Source organism: Phyllobates terribilis, unplaced genomic scaffold, assembly GCF_046119375.1.
Source record: "Phyllobates terribilis strain yellow unplaced genomic scaffold, ASM4611937v1 Scaffold_5__5_contigs__length_657084704, whole genome shotgun sequence".
Classification (NCBI taxonomy): domain Eukaryota; kingdom Metazoa; phylum Chordata; class Amphibia; order Anura; family Dendrobatidae; genus Phyllobates; species Phyllobates terribilis.
The window spans coordinates 27,294,399-27,316,191 of NW_027362765.1; the positions used below are offsets into that span (position 1 = coordinate 27,294,399).

Here is a 21,793-nt window from a genome sequence, read left to right on the forward strand (position 1 = left end):
TCGTACACACACGGCTCCGCTCCGTACATCTCGTACACGCGCGGCTCTGCTCCGTACATCTCGTACACACACGGCTCCGCTCCGTACACCTCGTACACACGCGGCTCCGCTCCGTACACCTCGTACACACGCGGCTCTGCTTCGTACACACGCGGCTCTGCTCCGTACACCTCATACACACGCGGCTCTGCTCCGTACACCTCGTACACGCGCGGCTCTGCTCCGTACACCTCGTACACGCGCGGCTCTGCTCCGTACGCCTCGTACACGCGCGGCTCTGCTCCGTACGCCTCGTACACACACGGCTCTGCTCCGTACACCTCGTACACACGCGGCTCCGCTCCGTACACCTCGTACACGCGCGGCTCCGCTCCGTACACCTCATACACACGCGGCTCTGCTACATCCACACTGTAAACCCCTCCTGACCCCACACATAAACTTCACCTCATCCAGCACCATGACAACCAGCACAGCAGAGTCCTGCATCCACTGAGGCCCCTGATCATGTGACCCCTGACTCCTCCCCTCCTGTGACCTCATCACAGGTCCTGTGCACACAGCCATATATGTGGTGTTGGTAGTGTCTAGAGTGGAGGTGATTCTTTGAGGGGATGATGTCACTGGAAGGGGCGGGGCGGGGCCTCCTTCAGTCCAGTGAGTGAAGACCGGACACCAGGAAGCTGTGTTGTGCTGAGGCTGCTGGGAAGGTGAGGACTGAGGGGCTGCACCATGGAGCCTGTGCAGGTGGGATGAGGACACAGGACTCAGTGTGAGTGATCTGAGGAGGGATTTTAGAAGACCCCCAGCCCCATGCAAGTAACATGACCCCCTCCTTCCCCATACAGACCCCCAGCACGCAGCCCCAGGCAAGTAACACGACCCCCTCCTTCCCCATACAAACCCCAGCACACAGCCCCATGCAAATAACATGACCCCCTCCTTCCCCATACAGACCCCCAGCATGCAGCCCCACACAAGTAACAGGACCCCCTCCTTCCCCATACAGACCCCCAGCACGCAGCCCCAGGCAAGTAACACGACCCCCTCCTTCCCCATACAAACCCCAGCACACAGCCCCATGCAAATAACATGACCCCCTCCTTCCCCATACAGACCCCCAGCATGCAGCCCCACACAAGTAACAGGACCCCCTCCTTCCCCATACAGACCCCCAGCACACAGCCCCATGCAAGTAACACGACCCCCTCCTTCCCCATACAGCCCCCCAGCACACAGCCCCATGCAAATAACACGACCCTCTCCTTCCCCATACAGACCCCCAGCACGCAGCCCCATGCAAATAACACGACCCTCTCCTTCCCCATACAGACCCCCAGCACGCAGCCCCATGCAAATAACACGACCCCCTCCTTCCCCATACAGACCCCCAGCACGCAGCCCCATGCAAATAACACGACCCCCTCCTTCCCCATACAGACCCCCAGCACACAGCCCCATGCAAGTAACACGACACCCTCCTTCCCCATACAGACCCCTCCAGCACACAGCCCCACACAAGTAACAGGACCCCCTCTGTGACGACACAGCATTTATTGTTAATTATACCAGACGTATTATTTCATAGTTCAGGGCACATGAGCCGTCGTTCACATCAGTCTGTACAGTGACTCTTCCCTTGTTGTATGATGATTTGGTGAATGGCTGTTGATTCTCTATTGTATCAGCCCCTGCAGAGAGAGAGATTAACCCCTTAATGACCGGAGCGTTTTGTATTTTTGCTCCCCTTGTTCCCAGAGCCATAACTTTTTTTTTTTCTTTTCTTTCTGTTAATATGGCCATGTGAGGGCTTATTTTTTGCGGGACGAGTTGTACTTTTGAACAACCTCATTGGTTTTACTATATCATGTACTGGAAAACGGGAAAAGAATTCCGAATGCGGTGAAATTGCAAAAAAGTGCAATTGCACAGTTGCTTGGTTTTGTTTTTTTATTCTTTCTTTTTTTTTATTACCACGTTCACTGAATGCTAAAACTGACTTGCCATTATTATTCTCCAGGCCATTACGAGTTTATAGACCCCAAACATATATTGGTTATTTTTTAGCAGATGAGCAGATCGCCTGTATATATCAGATTTGCTCACTTGCTATGAGCGCTGGTCACTGAGCGGCGCTCATAGCAATCTGGACATGACAACCACAGAAGTCTGCTGCTGACCCGGGGTTGTCATGCCAACCCATCGGTGACCCGCGATCATGTGACGGGTCACCGATGGGTGGGGTAAGTGACGCGCTGCCCGGAAGCACAAGTTAAGTACCGCTGGCAGAGATTGACAGCGGCATTTAACTAGTCAACAGCCACGGGTAGATCGTGACTCCACCCCCGGCTGTCGCTGGCACATGTCAGCTGTATAAATCAGCTGACATGTGCCCAGTCCAGTGCGGGCTCAGCGCTGGAGCCCGAGCTGAACCGGGGAGTTACAACATGGAGTGTACTATTACGTCCCGTGTCGTAAAGGGGATAAGGCTATGTACCCACGATGCAGAAATGCTCAGGATTTTTTCCTGAGCGTTTCTGCATCTCCCTGGCAGAAAAAAACGCATGCGGATTGTAAATGCGTTTTCCTGCCAGGGACATGCGGATGTGAAGCATTCTTCACTGGCATTTCCGCATGCGGGTTGACAAGCGCTTTCCAAGCGATTAGCATCACTTGGAAAGTGCTTTTGACAACTAGGTCACGCTATATAAATCCATGCAAACGGCATGGATTTATATAGTGTTACCCGAGAGAGTGGTTAAAAATAATAAAATAAACCTATACTTGCCTTTCGATGGCCCCCGAGACTTGCTGTGCTCCTGTGCTGGCTGCCAGCAGGTTGCGCTACGATGTACTGGAAAGACCTGCAGTCACATGACTGTGACTTCAGCGCAGGTCCTTCAGTCCTGCGCGATCTGTCGGTATGCGAAGAGAAGGAGTCCTGGGGCCGACGGAATGGGGAATATAATCTTTATTTTTTATTTAATTCTTTTTTTTATGGTACCTGGGTGTGGATGATACTCTCCTGTCCTCCACACCCGGGTACCATCCGCACATTAGAACGCCCCAGTTACGCAAGTACAGATGCAGTCTTGCGGAATTAGCGTGTTTTAATGCAAGTCAATGGCGGCAAAAACGCAGCGCTTCCGCAAAATTAAGGGACATGCTGTGGATTTTTGAGCGCAGCATAAATGCTGCGGAAAAATCCGCAGCATGGGCATTGAAAGTGCGGAATTGCATTGGAGACCATGGGGGAAGGTTTACCAAGCGTTTACGCTGCGGAAATTCCGCAGTGTATACGCTTGAAAAATGCATCGTGGGCACATAGCCTAAGAGACCACAGCCCCAGCTGTTGGAATACAAATCTGCTTCTCTTACCATCAGTGAACACACAAAAGAATCCAGGTTGGGACAATCAGATCTCCTGGACACATACCTTGCAGTACTCGGTCAGCTTCTTAAGCTTCTCGTTACCTCCTCCCTGTGGGTACATTGATGGTACATTATATTTTTATTTTTTGGGGATTTTTTATTTTTATTTTTTTCATTTTCTAACACTTTTTATTTTTTTTTATTTTTTTACTTTTATACTTTGTCCCACTATGGGACTTTCACTTTTTTTTTACTCTGATCGCCTGTATAGCATAGGGATGGAGCACCATCCCTGTGCTATACTGGGTGTCAGCGCTGCAGAGACAGAAGATACTTTGATCGTGCACTGCACATGATCAAAGTATCTTCCGGCTGTCTGGTGACCCAGATGTTGTCATGACGACATCCGGGTCACCATGACACCCACGGGACCCAGCCTCATACAGCGTGGGACACCGGGGAAGAGGGGAGTACTGGCGCTCACCTCCGGAATGCTGTGATCGACTTTGATCCCAGCATTCCGGGGGTTAATGTGTAGGGAGCGGTGCGGGACCGCTCCCTGCACATTGCCACAGATGACACCCAGTACTATCTGCTGACACCCAGCAGCGATTGCGCCCGCACAGCCTGTGTGGTGGCGGCAATCGCCAGGGCGTATTAATTAAATTGTAAACTGCAGTAATATCTTATGCTGCTGTACCGTGCGGGCGCCTCCTACTGGCAACTGACTGTTGCTGTGACAGCGGGGGTGCGCGCTCGGCATCGATGGACTCGTGCTGCGCATGCACCAGTACGGGGCGCTGCTTTAGACATCTTGACATTATCTCAGGCCCAGGACACATGTATAAATCTTGACCTCTTATCTCTGGAATACCTGCGCATGCGCCCTAGAAGATCCTGCTGCCGGGGTACATGCGCTATACATCATTTGGGGACACTTGTTCTCACTGCATTAGCCTTCTAGCATTCTGGGAGTGTGTGATGTCATCAACATCGTCCATTTATAGAGTGAAAAAAGCCTTCAGCTATACACATTATCATATGGGCTTCTATTTCCACTGTCTACAGATATAGCTGACATACCTCCTCACCATAGTGTGTTTTTCCAGGACGTCCCTCCTGACAGCACCATCAGGAGGTTGTCCTTTATAGCCTTGATAGGGACAGGAAACACACAAGAGGTTAAAAGGCCCCTCTCTCCACTCCAGTGTTCTTCCTGTCCCAGGGACGGACACAAAAGAGGATTCACATGTACCAGGGGCTGGAGTTCCTGAAGCCAGACGCACGAGGATCGCGACGGGATCCTCGCATTCCTCCCCTCCGTTCTGCCATGGTCTGAAGGCCGACACCCAGCTGAACAAAGGTCCCTCAGCTTTTTCTGGTAGGTGCGGAGGCTCCGGAGAGGAACCTTCTCCTCCGCAGAGGGTGCTCTGGGTTCCAGCTGCTGCCACAAGTACAGTACAGACCAAAAGTTTGGACACGCCTTCTCATTTAAAGATTTTTCTGTATTTTCATGACTATGAAAATTGTACATTCACACTGAAGGCATCAAAACTATGAATTAACACATGTGGAATTATATACTTAACAAAAAAGTGTGAAACAACTGAAAATATGTCTTATATTCTAGGTTCTTCAAAGTAGCCACCTTTTGCTTTGATGACTGCTTTGCACACTCTTGGCATTCTCTTGATGAGCTTCAAGAGGTAGTCACCGGAAATGATTTTCACTCCACAGGTGTGCCCTGTCAGGTTTAATAAGTGGGATTTCTTGACTTATAAATGGGGTTGGGACCATCAGTTGTGTTGTGCAGAAGTCAGGTGGATACACGGCTGATAGTCCTACTGAATAGACTCTTAGCTGCTTTTCTTGTCATAATACAAATTCTAAGTAAAGAAAAACGAGTGGCCATCATTACTTTAAGAAATGAAGGTCAGTCAGTGCGAAAAATTGGGAAAACTTTGAATGTGTCCCCAAGTGCAGTTGCAAAAATCATCAAGCTCTACAAAGAAACTGGTTCACATGAGGACAGCCCCAGGAAAGGAAGACCAAGAGTCACCTCTGCTTCTGAGGATAAGTTTATCCAAGTCACCAGCCTCAGAAATCGCAGGTTAACAGCAGCTCAGATTAGAGGCCATGTCAATGCCACACAAAGTTCTAGCAGCAGACACATCTCTTCAACAACTGTTAAGAGGAGACTTTGTGTAGCAGACCTTCATGGTAAAATAGCTGCTAGGAAACTACTGCTAAGGACAGGCAACAAGCAGAAGAGACTTGTTTGGGCTAAAGAACACAAGGAATGGACATTAGACCAGTGGAAATCTGCTTTGGTCTGATGAGTACAAATTTGAGATCTTTGGTTCCAACCACCGTGCCTTTGTGGGATGCAGAAAAGGTGAACGGATGGACTCTACATGCCTGGTTCCCACCATGAAGCATGGAGGAGGTGTGATGGTGTGGGGGTGGGGGTGCTTTGCTGGTCACACTGTTGGGGATTTATTCAAAATTGAAGGCATACTGAACCAGCATGGCTACCACAGCATCTTGCAGCGGCATGCTATTCCATCCGGTTTGCGTTTAGTTGGACCATCATTTATTTTTCAACAGGACAATGACCCCAAACACACCTCCAGGCTGTGTAAGGGCTATTTGACTAAGAAAGAGAGTGATGGGGTGCTACGCCAGGTGACCTGGCCTCCACAGGCACCAGACCTGAACCCAATTGAGATGGTTTGGGGTGAGTTGGACCGCAGAGTGAAGGCAAAAGGGCAAACAAGTGCTAAGCATCTATGGGAACTTTAAGATTGTTGGAAGACCATTTCTGGTGACTACCTCTTGAAGCTCATCAAGAGAATGGCAAGAGTGTGCAAAGCAGTCATCAAAGCAAAAGGTGGCTACTTTGAAGAACCTAGAATATAAAACATATTTCTTATTACGCCTTCCACGACAGCATTGGAGGATGTTGTCCACACCCTATCGGGGGACAGAAACAAAGAGAGGTTAAAAGCCCCTCCCCACCATCAATCCCCAGTGTTTTCCTGTCCCCCTTGGGGGCATGGAGAGGTCCTGCAGTGCTGTCGGCCAGCAGGCAGCATTGTATCAGGCTATACTTGCCGGGCAGTGGTTGGTCGGGGCGCTCCCTCCATGCTGTTCCCATTGGGACCGTTCCTGGCTTCCTGCTCCCCATAGAGGGTAAAGCAAGCCGGGTGTGTTTATGCCGGGGGCCTGCTCCAGCTCCCCGGCATCTCCTCCTTCCGCCGGCGTTCTGGGCGCGTACCAGAAGTGACGTCAGCGCAGGTCCTGTCTCTTCCGGCATGTGCATTCCACGCTGGGACGCATGGTGTGGGCGCTCCCAGAGCCAGCAGGCGCGGTCTGGGCACGCGCACACCTGAGTGACGTCACCACAGGCCCTGCTTCCGGCCTGTGTGCTCCATGCCGGGACGCTGAGATTGAGCGTGTCCCAGGGCCGGCAAGGCCCATATCGAATCGAAGTGGCCCTCAAAGTGACTGGTAGGGGGAGGGGACTGAGGTCCCTTGCTGGGAGGCACGGTTTTTCCATATAAAAACCCACCTAAAGACGCCAAAGGTAGGGCTATCTCCGCCATGGAAGGTGACAGATCCAGTATCCCTGCATCTGCAGAGCCCAGCACGCCCTCGGCTACAGTGAGTAGTACCTGGGTGGTCACTAAGGGGTTATCTTAGCCTCTCCTTTAGATGACACTAGATCTCCCCTCCTTCTAGTTACATGGGTCCCCTTCTCTTCCCCTTTCTTAGGAAGACAAGGCCCCTGCTTCTAAGAAAGATAAAGACCAGCCCCGTAGATGTGGCATCTGCGCTAAAAAGTTATCCTCATCTTATAAGAAGAAATAGATAGAATAATTAAGGAAGAAAATCCCTCTCTAATTGAGGAACTTAGATCTGCCTGTCTACTCCTCCTCCAGGCCATCTCCCCCTAAGAAGAGGAAGATCCAAGAGTTAGATGTAGTCTCTATTGATGTTAGTAGCTCTGCCTCTGACAAATTGGATGAAGTAGCATCCTTAGGGCCCGCCAAAAAAGTTGAAACCGGAATATACTATTTTTCCTTGGACAACTTACGAGAATTATCGGATGCAGTTAGAGGCACTATTGGGCTGGAGGAAGTTGAGGTCCCCTGTTCCGTTCAAGATGAAATGTTTAGGGACCTTAGATCAAAAAAGCAGACTGGGTTTCCTGTTCATGAGGTCATTAGAGATCTCATCCGACAGGAATGGGAATCCCCAGAAAATCGACTCACCACCCCTTCAGAATTAAAGCACTGATTTCCGTTGGAAGGTGAGGAATTTGATTGGGACGTCCCTAAGGTGGACATCCAAGTGGCAAGGGTTGTGAAGAAAACCTCACTTCCCTTTGAGGATTCATCCCAACTGAAGGACCCATTAGACCGGAAAATGGAAAGTGTCCTTAAAAAATCATGGGAAACCTCTTCTGCCTCTCTCAATATGAATATTTCATCGACTTGTGTGGCCAGATCCCTCTTCAAGTGGCTGGCCCAACTAGAGGAACATCTGTCTCAGGGCACCTCCAGGGCAGACCTGCTAGACTCCATCCCTCTCCTTCAAAACGCCATGGGCTTCTTAGCGGACGCCTCGGCTGAATCAGTCCTGATCGCGGCTAGAGCAGCTGTCCTATTCAATACTGCCCGCCGTGCGCTGTGGCTCAAAACATGGAGTGGGGGATGTTACCTCTAAGATTAAACTCTGTTCCATTCCATTTCAAGGGAAATATGTATTCGGGCCAGCACTGGATGATATCCTGGAGAAGGCCTCGGATAGGAAGAAAGCCCTTCCTGAACAGAAACAACCTAAAAAACGTCCCTTTCGACTTTCCCAGAGTCACCCCCTCACAATATAGAGGAAAAGGAAAGTCTGGGCACTGGAGCTATCCTAAGGGAGGCAGTGGTCGTAACATCCTTGTTCCCCAGCAACAACACCAGCAGCAGGACAAGCAATGACCTGCGCCGTGTAGGGGGGCGTCTCTCGGATTTCTTTCCCCAGTGGCAGGCAATTTCTTCCTGCCAATGGATCCTCAATACTATCAAGGGGGGTCTTCTATTGGAATTCGAGAGTCGGGTCCTGAGGGTCACGTTCCTTCCCTCTCGGGGGGCTTGGGAGTTTCTCTCAGTCGGTTTACAAAACCTGCTAAAATCCGGAGCAGTGTCTCTGGTCCCCCCTGGCCAGGAGGGTACAGGTCACTACTCAAAAAATGTTTCTAATAAAGAAACAATCAGGCATCCCACGCATCATAATCAACCTGAAATCCCTAAACCATCACATCAAATACAGGCGATTCAAGATGGAGTCCATAAGGTCAACTATTCCCCTAATAGGGAAGGATTATGTCATGGCAACCATAGACCTAAAAGATGCATACTTCCACGTGCCGATTCATCCGACCCACAGAAAGTTCCTGCGCTTTGCGATTTCCAGGGACAACATAGCAGAACACTACCAGTACAACGTACTGCCCTTCGGCATCTCTTCAGCACCTCGGATGTTTATGAAGATTATGGCGGAAGTCATTGCACTCATCCGGAAACAAGGGGTCTGCATAATTCCATACCTGGATGACATGCTGATCGTCGCCCCTTCAGTGGGGATTCTCAATCTTCATGTCTCCATAGCCCTAAAAACCCTCCGCTCATTAGGTTGGGTTCTGAACCTGGGAAAGTCGGAACTCCTTCCTTCGTCGAGGAGGAAGTTCCTTGGTGTCTTACTGGACTCCAACAGACAAATGTCCTTGCTTCCATTGGAGCATCAAACTGCTCTCAGAACCAAGATCTCAAATTTCAAACACCAGAAGAATACAACATTGTGAACGGCAATGTCTGTATTGGGGTTAATAACGGCCTGTATCCAGTCAGTATCATGGGCTCAGGCCCACTCAAGGTCTCTCCAGGATCATATCCTAAAATCATGGAACAGACAAAGGGACTCATTAAACAAACGGTCCAGGACTCCTGGCCGGGTAAAAGCTTACCTTTCTTGGTGGTTAAGCACCCAAAATCTTCAGAAGGGGATTTCTTGGACCCAGGACCCTCTAATCACAGTGACTACTGATGCCAGTATACGAGGATGGGGTGCCATGGTGGCCCAGACTCCTTTTCAAGGCAGATGGAGTCCCAGGATCAGTGCCAGATCCTCCAACTTCAGGGAGCTGAAGGCAGTAGAAAAAACGCTCAGAGCAGCAGTCAACCTAATCCAGGGTACTCACATCAAGATACTCTCGGACAATGTGACTACAGTCGCCTTCCTGCGTCATCAGGGAGGTACAAGGGTAGACAGCTTAAAACAAATCGCAAGTCGAATATTTTCCTGGGCAGAACATCATCTCCTGTCAATTTCGGCGATCCACCTGAAAGGCTCAAACAACATTCAAGCAGACTTTCTGAGCAGGGAAGACATTCAGCCAGGAGAGTGGAGCTTGAATCCTCAAATATTCCAGTCACTGGTAGCAAAATGGGGTCTCCCCGAAGTAGATCTCTTTGCCAGTCTCCTAAACGCAAAACTTCCCCTCTTCTTTTCATTGGACAGAAGAGACAATGCCATGAATCTAGATGCATTAGCCCATCCCTGGCATTTCAAACTGGTGTATGCGTTTCCTCCAATTCCTCTGATAGCAAGAACTGTCCAGAAAGTCAGGTTAGAGGGGGTGGCAACAATTCTAGTGGCCCCTCTGTGGCCCAAAAGACCTTGGTTCGGCGCCATCACGGAACTTTGCCTGGACGGTCCTGTGATACTTCCACCGGTCAACGACCTTCTCTCACAAGGTCCCCTATTTTACCCAAATTCTCAGTGGCTAAATCTTGCAGCCTGGTTACTGAAGCAGAGATCTTAAAATCCAAAGGTCTCTCTGAAAAGGTTATAAAAACTCTTCAACAAAGTAGGAAACCAGTAACCAATGCTATATATGGCAAAATATGGAAAAGATTCCTATCATGGTATGCCCCGGATATTCCTGACACCTCACACCCCAACATTGCTCGGATGCTTGATTTTTTTACAGAATGGATTGGAGTTGGGTCTCAAACCTAGTACTCTCAAGGTGCAGATTTCAGCCCTAAGTTCCATATTCGACCAAGATTTGGCCTCTCACAGATGGATCAAAAGATTCATAACTTCGGCACTCAGACTTCACCCAAAAATTCGATCCCATGTCCCATCCTGGGATCTTAATGTGATGCTCTGGGGTCTAACCCTCTCTCCCTTCGAGCCTCTGTCCTCCAGCATAATACAGACTCTCTCTCATAAGACTGCCTTTTTAGTAGCCATCACTTCTGCACGGAGAGTAGGAGAACTGCAAGCTCTCTCCATCAGAGAACCTTACATGACTGTGACTGAAGATAGAATTACTCTTCGTTTTGACCCTTCCTTTCTCCCAAAGGTCGTTACAGATTTCCATCGTTCCCAGGAGGTCATCCTTCCCTCCTTCTGCCAGAAGCCTTCTAATTCAAAGGAAGCAGAGTTCCATCTCTTAGATGTCCGCAGAGTTGTTCTTTATTAGCTGCAACAGACTGAGTCTTGGAGATTGGATGAAAACCTATTCATACAACACTCAGGGCATAACAGGGTAAGGAAGGCAGCTAAATCCACTATAGCAAACTGGATTAAAAAAGCGATCGAGGAAGCCTATATCAATTAACAGTTTGATCCACCGATCGCCTTAAAAGCTCACTCTACCAGATCCACATCAACTTCTTGGGCCAAAAGAGCGGGCGCTTCTACGGAGCCGATTTGCAGGGCAGCTACGTAGTCTTCCCTTCACACATTTTCTAAACATTATAGATTAGACTTATCGTCCATTAGGGATTTAGCCTTTGGTAGGAAAGTCCTTCAAGCTATTGTCCCTCCCTAATAAAATATTGTTGGTATACCTCCAATGCTGTCGTGGAAGGCGTATTGAGAAAATAGAATTAGTCCTTACCGGTAATTCGGTTTCTAGAAGCCTTCCACGACAGCACGAGTTTCCCTCCCTATGGATTCCATATAACTGTCAGGTAACCATTTTTCCAGGTGATCTTGGTAAACACTGGGGATTGATGGTGGGGAGGGGCTTTTAACCTCTGTGTTCCTGTCCCCCGATAGGGCGTGGACAACATCCTCCAATGCTGTCGTGGAAGGCTTCTAGAAACCGAATTGCCGGTAAGGACTAATTCTATTTTTCAGTTGTTTCACACTTTTTTGTTAAGTATATAATTCCACATGTGTTAATTCATAGTTTTGATGCCTTCAGTGTAAATGTACAATTTTCATAGTCATGAAAATACAGAAAAATCTTTAAATGAGGTGTGTCCAAACTTTTGGTCTGTACTGTATGGAGAAAGCAGCACTTCCGGTTACAGAGGAAGCGATGTGCAGACCTTTAGTAACCGGCGTGCGTTCCACCGTGGAACGCACTTCTGGTTTGTTTAAAAAAAAAAAAAATGCGCCGAGCTGGAATTAAAGGGGAAGTGCAGTTTTTTTTTTTTTTTTTTTTGCTGATTCAGATGGAAGACAGGTGAGAAATGCTATTTAAAGAGGGGGTTGGGACTGAGGTTACCAGACTGCCAGATCACCAGTAATGGAAGGTCTAACCACTGGTCCCTCTGATACTACGGCTGAATCTCCAGTCCAAGTAAGTTGCTGGATAATCCCCTTCTTGTCACTTGTTCCCATCTGTCTGCGGTAGTAAATATCTGGTATCCCTTGTCATTTGTTAGGACAAGGAGATGCCTAAAAAAGACACGGCAACATCAGCTCCTAAGAAAAGGAGATGTGCCATCTGTAATACGAAACTACCGGACACATACGGGAAACAGCAAATTATGTGTCATCCCCTTTTCAGGCCTCCGGGTATTTGGTCCAGAGTTAGATGAAATACTGGAGAAAGCCTCTGATGCAAAAAAAAAAAAGGGATTCCCAGAGGAAAAACCTAAGAAAATATCATCCTTTCGGAGGCCACGTTACCAGCAGAGAACGGAATATTCTGGTAAAGGGAAGTCCAGTAGGTGGAGCTACCAGAAAGGAGGTAAAATGAGAAACCCCTTCCCATTACAAATGTTAACATGCGTAGACAATGACACCAGGAAAGTGGGTGAAAGACTCCAACATTTCCACAGGGTGTGGATGGAAGTTTCCAGCAGTCCATGGATTTTCCAATCCATTGCACATAGCTACAAAATAGAATTCAAACAGATCTCACAGGGAAAATTCCACCTAACTACTCAGTCTCCTTAGGTCTCCAATAGACTGCTGATGGACATAAGAAAATCGATAGATTCAGGAGCAGTGATACCAGTGCCAGAGGCAGAACGGTTCTAAGTCTCTTTTCAATAAAAAAAAAACCCAGGGGCGATTATCGCACAATTATAAATCTAAAATCTCTAAACAGATCAGTCGTCTACAAGAGATTCAAAATGGAATTGATCAGGTCAACAATTCCCCTAATCAGACAGAACATAGTGATGTGCACAATAGACCTCAAGGAGGCTTATTATCATATTCCTATTCACCATCACACTCAAAAGTTTCTACGGTTCACGCTAAAAGCAGACTCCATACTACATTATCAATTCATTTGTCTTCTGTTTGCTCTTTCCTCGGCCCCACGCATCTTTACCAAGCTAATGGCCGAAGCCATGGCGTTTCTTAGAGAACAAGGGATATTAATAATTCAATATCTAGACGACTTCCTTGTGTTAGCAAAGTCTCTGCAACAGCTAAAGACCAGTCTAACATCAACCATCCTGACCCTAAGAAATCTAGGATGGATTATAAACTGGGAGAAATCACGCCTTATCCCAGAAAGAAGGAAAATCTTTTTAGGAATCCTCCTAGACTCGGAACAGCAGATGTCTTTTCTACCGGAAAAGAAACAAAAGGAGCTCGGGGTCAGAATCAATGATTTCGGGAGAAAAACAAAGGTCTCCATCCGAGAATGTTTTAAAATCCTGGGTCTCATGACAGCTTCCATACCGGGAGTCAGGTGGAGCCAATTCCATTCAAGACAGCTTCAGCAACAAATTTGATCAACCTGGAGCATGAAGATGGAGTATCTAGACAAGAGAATATCCTTGTCAAAAATAACGAGGATATCGCTAAAATGGTGGACTGCCGAGGCCAACCTACAGGAAGGAGTTATGTGGAGATAAGCTCCATTCGTCACGGGCACAACCAATGCAAGCAACAGTTGCTGGGGGGCTCACGTAAACTATCAATACCTACAAGGTACCTGGCAGAAGCAGGATCTCCCCAGATCATCAAATCTAAGAGAGGGGAATTTACCAATGGGATCTGTTCTCTACACGGAAAAATGCAAAGGCGGAAAAATTCTTCTCCCTCAATCCAAGAGACAGACCTACTGAGATAGACGCCTTATCTCAAAGGTGTAACATGAACCTAGCCTACGCTTTCTCTCCTTTACCGTTAATACCGTTAGTACTGAGGAAAATTCAGGAGGACCAGGCCAGGGTAATAATAATCCTACCTTTCTGGCCAAGGAGAAGCTGGTTCCCCTTACTGAAAAAGATGTCCCTGGAATATCCAATAATCCTCCCAGAGAGACAGGACTTGCTATTCCAGGGTCCGATATACCACCCCGATGTGAAATTTCTCCTTTCGGCCTGGACCCTGAAAGGCAGATCTTGAGATCTAGAGGGATATCAGATTCGGTCATCTCAACAATGCAAAATAGTGGAAAACCAGTGACATCGGCAATCTACAAAAAAATTTGGAAATAATTCTGTTCACAGAATCAGTCAACATCAGAGCGTTCTAATCCAAACTTTCCTAAAATATTAGACCTTTCTCAAAACCTGTCGTCTGCAGGAATTCTAAGACCCAGCACATTAAAAGTTTAGATTGCAGCATTAAGTGCTTTCATGGACTATCTGCTAGCCCGCCATCCTTGGGTTGAAAGATTCATTAAAGCCACAACAAGGTTAAGACCAACAATTAAATCTTACGTCCTACCATGAGACTTAAACATGGTCCTGAGGCGTTTCACTAGCCTTACGAGCCTCTTAAAGAATCAAGCATAAAATTTCTCTCATTTAAGACAATGTTCCTAGTCGCAATAACTACAGCAAGACGAATAGGGGATATTCAGGCATTCTCAATCAAAGACCCTTACTTGAGATGCCTAGACGACTGTATTATCCTCAGATTAGACCCAGCTTTCTTGCCAAAGGTAGAAACACCATTCCATATGAATCAGGAGGTTGTCTTACCCTTCTTTTGTCAGGACTATAGGAATGATCAAGAATTAACCTTCCACTCTCTGGATGTTAGGAGAGTGGTTCTACTTAACTTAGAAGTCATGAAGGACTGGCGTATAGACTCTAACCTGTTCGTACAGTTTGGGGGAAAGAAGGCAACAAAATCAACATTGACAAGCTGGGTCACATCTGTAATAAGTCTGGACTATTCAGCTGAAGGGAAATCGCCTCCAGAAAATATCAGAGCCCATTCTACCCGAGCTATATCCACATCATGGGCAGAAAGAGCAGAAGCATCGGTGGACCAAATCTGAGCACCTTCTGCAAACATTACAAATTGGACATTTTATCAGGTCAAAAAAATGGCCTTCGGTAGTAAGGTCCTCTAGGCAGTAGTCCCACCCTAACAATATGTATGCTCTGGTATTCTGCTGATGGTACTGTCAGAAGGGACGTCCTGGAAAGTAGGCATTAGACCTACTGGTAATGGGGTTTCCAGGAGTCCCTCATGACGGCACCCATTCTATTCCTTCCCTAAATATTCTAAAATAGTTATGTGAAGTTAACATAGGTTGTAGGAAGACTTATAAAATAGAGTTACATCATTCCTGGTGTGGTACTTGAAAAATCACTGGAGTGGGGTGGAGGGAGGGGGCGTTTTAACCTCTTATGTATTTCCTGTCCCTATCAAGGATATGAAGGATGATGTCCTGATGGTGCTATATTGAGGGACTTCTGGAAAACCTATTACCGGTAGGTCTAATGCCTACTTTCTATATCTCATATTGTTTGGGATTTTTTTGTTTTTAAATGGATTAATAGATAGTGACATTTTAGATGATTTCTTTGTGGGCTGAATATACAACAATAGCAATAACAGTGTTGGGAAATAGATTCATACACCGACCCATAAGTATTCTCACTTGCTGTAATGGCGCCAGTCCTGCCTTCCTCTGGGGATGGGCTGTAGATGACGCCATTTAAACTGCCATGTTCATCTTTTGTACCTAGACTTCTTTTACCTAATAAAGATTTAGTTACTTTCTACATGGCTGTGGGCTCATGACCCCCCCCCCCCCCTTTTTGATGTGTGATTTAAAGTATATAAATTTTATTAGTAGATGTCAGGAAAAAAAATGAATGTAGTAAAGATAGTAACACAATAATGATTCCACACTACTCCTGTGCCACCACTGCTTGAGTCCTACACCCTTCTGTATTTCCTGGTCCGTCCCAACAAACTTGAGATACCTATGTCCAATTAGTTGTTGAAGCAATGACCATCATAGTTAGTGATTGGGAGAATGGAGGACATGACTTGGTCACTAACTCAACTTATGTTCCACTCCGTACGAGAGAAAATTTGTAGATTTTATATTCTGTTATCTCATCATATGTTTCCTCTTATCTACTGTAATTGTATTTATTACATGTGATTCTATGATGTTACATTGGCTCATCTTCACATTCAGGTCACTACAATACCTGATCTTCTCAGATAATTTTTCTGATTTATCCATCAAGAATGGATATGGACAAGAACAAAATGGCGGAGAGGCTATTACAACTCACCCTAGAGATCCTCTTCCGGCTTACTGGAGAGGTGAGATATTCTGATGACATCATATTACATCATTCTTATCTATGGGAATAACAGATGGACAGAACTGGAAAGGTGAGGACTCTGGAAATGTCTGTAGTGAGATTTATTAATGTGTCTCTCCATAACCAGGATTACACAGTAGTGAAGAAGACCTCTAGTGAACGTTGGCAGGCCCCTGTGTCTGAGGGATGGGGAAGACCCCTGAGCCCAATCACGGGGCCTCCACCTCACCCCCTGATACATGAGGATATCAATGACCAGAAGATCCTAGAACTCACCCACAAGATGATTGAGCTGCTGACTGGAGAGGTGACACTGCTGGGACATTACATAGTAATGCTATGAGGGAACAGGAGATGACGATATCATTGTATGTGTCAGGTTCCTATAAGATGTCAGGATGTCGCAATCTATTTCTCCATGGAGGAATGGGAGTATTTAGAAGGACACCAAGATCTGTACAAGGACATCATGATGGAGGTTCCCCCGCCCTTCACATCACCAGGTAATAGACAGGACTAAATACACACTTCCTATAATTATCTCTATGTAAAGAATGAATTTAGTCCCTGTTTGTGTTTTTCTCCAGTTCTAGCGAGTAAGAGGACAACACCAGAGGGATCTTTCTGGTCTCTTCTCCCACAGGACTGTAAACAAGAAGATCATAGTGTTCCTCAGGATCATCAGGTAGATGGAGAGAAAGTGTCATGAGATCTCCCCTATGATGTGTAGACTGCTGTGAAGGTCTTGTTTTATCCACCAGTATTATATGTTTTATACTTGTGTAATGAGAACAGTGGAGATAGCAGGATTAGAGCTGATCATAGATGTGTCTTCTCCATCTATCTGTGACTTTTACTATATTTGTTTCAGGGTGAAGATCTGACCCATATCGATACTACAGAGACATATGTGAGGGGTGATGAGCGGTGTAAAGAGGAGATTCCTACATATGACTACCCAGGTGAGTAGCAACCACTAAATACAGAGAAGTCACAGATTCTTCTCAGTCATCAGCTTTCACTGCTTTATCAGACAATCATATGATCACCATTCTGCTGTTATATCCCTGATGTTCCGCCACCCAATACTTTTTAAATTACTATGGGTATTGAAAGCCCTTCTTCTATAGAGCTTACCTCCTGGCATCAGAAAATGCTGACCCTTATCTGCCCAGATCTGTAAACTACTAAGCCAAATGACAGCATAAGTAGCATGTGCTGACAAGTTTGGAAATTATTTAAAGAAACATATTATGATGGGCCAGTAAGAGAAAGCGGAGGGTAATGATGCTGTTACCTTCGTAGAACCTTGATATCTTATTGGATGAATCTACCTTTTCTTCTGTGCTGCTGAATGTGCTCATATGGTCCCAACAAGACCAGGTCCAGTCTTTGTGGCTAAACTTCACTTTTATGACTGACAACATGAAATGTGCAGTGAGGGCCAAGTGTGAATTTCTCTACAATAACAGCAGAGTTTCCCTTTATCCTGAATTTTCAATTTATTTTAAAACCAACTAACTTCAAAGAGGATTGCGATAAACTGCATAAAAAACACACCTGTGCCATGATGTATCTCTTAAGCTGTGCGTGGCTGATGGGTGTAATATATTCACACCTGCAGGAGATGTGTTGGCATGGCTCAAGTCCTGGCTTCTAGGTATCACTCCATGTCAGACCTGGGCAAAGTGTGGCCCGCGGGCCACAACTGGCCCTCTGGCTATTCCAGTCCGACCTGCGGTCCGAGACAGCTGAATGGCTGGAAAACAGTGGCCGCACTCTCGCTGTCTCCTCTAAGTCTGTCTCCATCTGTGCTGACTGCATTGGTGGAGGAGGTGCCTCTGGCCCTTTCCTCCACCAATCAGTGTGTGAAACAGCTAATGCGATGACGTCATTTCATCGCGTCAGCTGTGTACTGCGTGGAGTCAGCACACCAGAGACAGAGCGCCGGTGGCATGGAACCGAGGTATGTAGTGTTCTCTCTTTTTTTTTTTTCCCTTTTTTTCTTCTTGTGTATGAGATGTTTGGCTGGACATGGAGGCTATGGTGATCTTATCTTGGACATGGGGAGAGGCTGTGGGGCTCTCCTTCTGGATATGGGGAGGGGATGTGGGGCTCTCCTGCTGGACATGGGGAGGGGATGTGGGGCTCTCCTGCTGGACATGGGGAGGGGATGTGGGGCTCTCCTGCTGGACATGGGGAGGGGATGTGGGGCTCTCCTGCAGGACATGGGGAGGGGATGTGGGGCTCTCCTGCTGGACATGGGGAGAGGCTGTGGGGCTCTCCTGCTGGACATGGGGAGAGGCTGTGGGGCTCTCCTGCTGGACATGGGGAGAGGCTGTGGGGCTCTCCTGCTGGACATGGGGAGAGGCTGTGGGGCTCTCCTGCTGGACATGGGGAGAGGCTGTGGGGCTCTCCTGCTGGACATGGGGAGAGGCTGTGGGGCTCTCCTGCTGGACATGGGGAGAGGCTGTGGGGCTCTCCTGCTGGACATGGGGAGAGGCTGTGGGGCTCTCCTGCTGGACATGGGGAGAGGCTGTGGGGCTGTTTAGGGGCTCATACGATATATAGAAGAGACTTTGTTCGAGTTCAAACAGTATATAGGGAGATGTCAACATACTTCTGCTGAATATTAATTGATACAATTAATATTAATAATATAATTATAATTAATATATTGATATTAATATTGAACAGAATTAAGTTCGGCCAATTGGTTCGGCCCTCCACAACAGTCACGTTCTCTCATGTTGCCCCTCTGTAAAATTAATTGCCCACCCCTGGTCCATGTCAGTTTTCCCATTATGTTTTCTATACCAAGGAATACAGAATACTTTTACAATCGCTCCTGTAATGTGGAGCACTATTACCTTCTCTACTCTTCTGGACAGAACTCATAGTAGCTCCAATGGTCCACCATAAATGATTGCAACTCTGGTTTAGTGTTATATTTCTTCCCCAGAACATATGTTCTTTATGGGGATGTTACATTTTTATTCAGTCTCCTATTTTTACGAGTTCATTCAGTATGATGTATTTGATTGTGGTGGGATCGGCCTGCCTCACTTATATTAGACTGAAACCCCTTGGTAGCCTTTAACTCTTTCATGACTTTTGACCTACCCATATGTCATAGTTGGGAATAGCTTCCCGACCTTTGACGTATGGATACATCATGCGCGGTACAGAAGCTGTGCCCGTTCCATCGCCGCCGGGAGCTCAGCTTACATGACAGCTGAGACCCGACTGTCACTGCCAGGAGAAATGTCCACTACCCCCGACTGTTTAACCCCCTGTATGCCGCGATCAATATCGATCGCCGCATTTGGGAAGCGTGACCTAGCTTCTCCTCATGGGGTTCCCGGAACCGCAAACTCTGCGCGACAGGGAAGAAAACCTGCCGGTGAGACCCACAAATCTCCAGCATTACAAGGAACGGGACCCTGACCAGTAAACCACAGCCAGCTAAGAAGGACGGGTGCAGCAAAATGGCGCCGGACACGCCGATCGTTAAAAAGAATGGTAATTCCTCCACAATTGGGGGAAGAAGGGGATGACGAGCACCTAACAGGGCTAAATGTGCTTTATAAAACGCTAGCTGCAGAAGTAGCAAAGGTGTTTGCACCTGAAATTAAAAAATCACTGGAGCAGACGGTGTCTGCATTGCTACAACAAATGCAGGCAGCCATTTCATGGCAAGCAGACAGGCTTGACACAGCTGAAATTAGGATTAGTCCTACAGAGGATGAAGGATGTTTTGAACTTAATCCAAAACATTTGGACTGGCAAAGAAGTTCTTCTGGGATTACAGAGGTCCCGTTAATACATGCGTGAAAAAAGCGAAGTCTAAAAGTTTTTTAAAATCTCTGATTTAGTTGAATTTTGGGTAGGGAGGGATATAAGTTTTGAAGCATTTGATTATTTATATAGTAGTTTATAGTTCTAGTTTTGGTATCTTATAATATGAAAGTAATAACATGGAATGTAAAAGGTCTTCAGTCTCCACGTAAAAGAATGATTGTTTTGAGACACCTTAAAAATATTGAGGCAGATATTGCATTATTACAAGAAACACATTTAAAAGAGCAAGATTTCTGTAGAATGGATAAGATGTGGGTGGGAGAGATATTTTGGGCTCTCCAGCCATAAACAGAAAAGCAGGGGTGCTGGTATTAATTAGTAAACATGTAAATTGTAAGGTGATTCCACACAATGCTGATGATGTTGGGAGGATAAATTTGTTGCTAGATAGCCCAATTGGGAGAATAAGGCTGTATAACGTTTATGCACCGAATGATATTCACAAACCTTTCTTTAAAGAAACAGATACTAGAGGATGAAGATAAGAAAATAATTATAGGAGGAGCTCTAAATACAGTTATGATTGTCGCGGAAGATAGATCAGGGTAAAAAGGAAAAGATGACATGGTACGAACGCATGACAAAATATTAGCCCCTTTTGTAGAGCATACAGACATGTTGGATGTACGGTGTAACTCACACCCAGTAGATCGCAAATTTAGTCACTTTTCACAAGTGCACAACACTTGGTCTAGAATAGACTGTCTTTTAGTTTCTCAGGATTTGATAAATAGAATGAACAACGTAAATATTCATGATATAATTAGATCAGACCATACGCTGGTCTCTCTCTCCTTACATGACCTTTTCTCAAAAGGTACATGGAGATTCCAGGGGTTTTTTTTAGCTAATAATAAAACTTTCCAGAAAGTCCTAAAAGAATGGTGGTTAGATTTCAGTATAGATAATAAGGAGCATGAGGAGGCAGCTCCCTTATATTGGGACACAGCAAAGGCGGTTCTGAGGGGCAGAATAATCTAGTAGTTCCAAAACAGCTGCTACAGTGATCAGTATATACTCCTTACAATACTCTATATTAGGACATAGACTGGAGGATACTACTAATCACACTGTACCTGCAGCTACAGGTCCTCTGCTGGTGTCAGGCCCAGGTGAGCATGCAAGGAAGTGATATCACCAGAAGGCCTGGGCCCTGCTCCAGTGCAGAACTGATACCCGCCACCCGGGTCAGACACGGCTCCCTTTAACACAGTGTATGCCAGGAGCCACGACACTGTGGCCAGATCGCTGACCCACCCCACCGAGCCATTTATAATGTGCTGTGCTGGGAGCTGTGTCACTGAGACCAGCTCGCCACCCCGCATAATGTTCTGTGCCGGGAGCCGCGTCTGCTGAGGCCAGCCCCCTTCCCCGTCCCATCACTCCCTGCTGCAGGACTGGGCAGGGCAGCGGGCAGCATTCACCCCACACAGTGTGCTCTGAGCTGCCGTAGAGCACACTGTTAGTGTTCAGTGATGGTCTGCAGTGGCGCCGGCCCGGTCCTGGTCCGTAGATCAGTGGTTGGGTACCCCTGGTATATGGGAATGTTCATATATCCAAAGAGTATGGAAAGATGAGGTATTATATATTCAATAAATCTGGAAAATAATAGTTTCCAGAACCTTACAATCCTGTTTTTCACTTTATTAAGCTAGAAGGTGACTCCAAAGCAAGAAAATTTTTTTGTTCCTGACATTGTACATTTAGTTCTTTTAGTAATTAAA

At 46.7% G+C, this 21,793-nt stretch overlaps 1 pseudogene; it reads left to right on the forward strand.

Annotated features, from left to right (window-relative positions):
• The first annotated feature begins 577 nt into the window (after positions 1-577).
• LOC141271782 (uncharacterized) overlaps positions 578-21,793 on the forward strand; it is a 33,619-nt pseudogene continuing 12,403 nt past the window's right edge.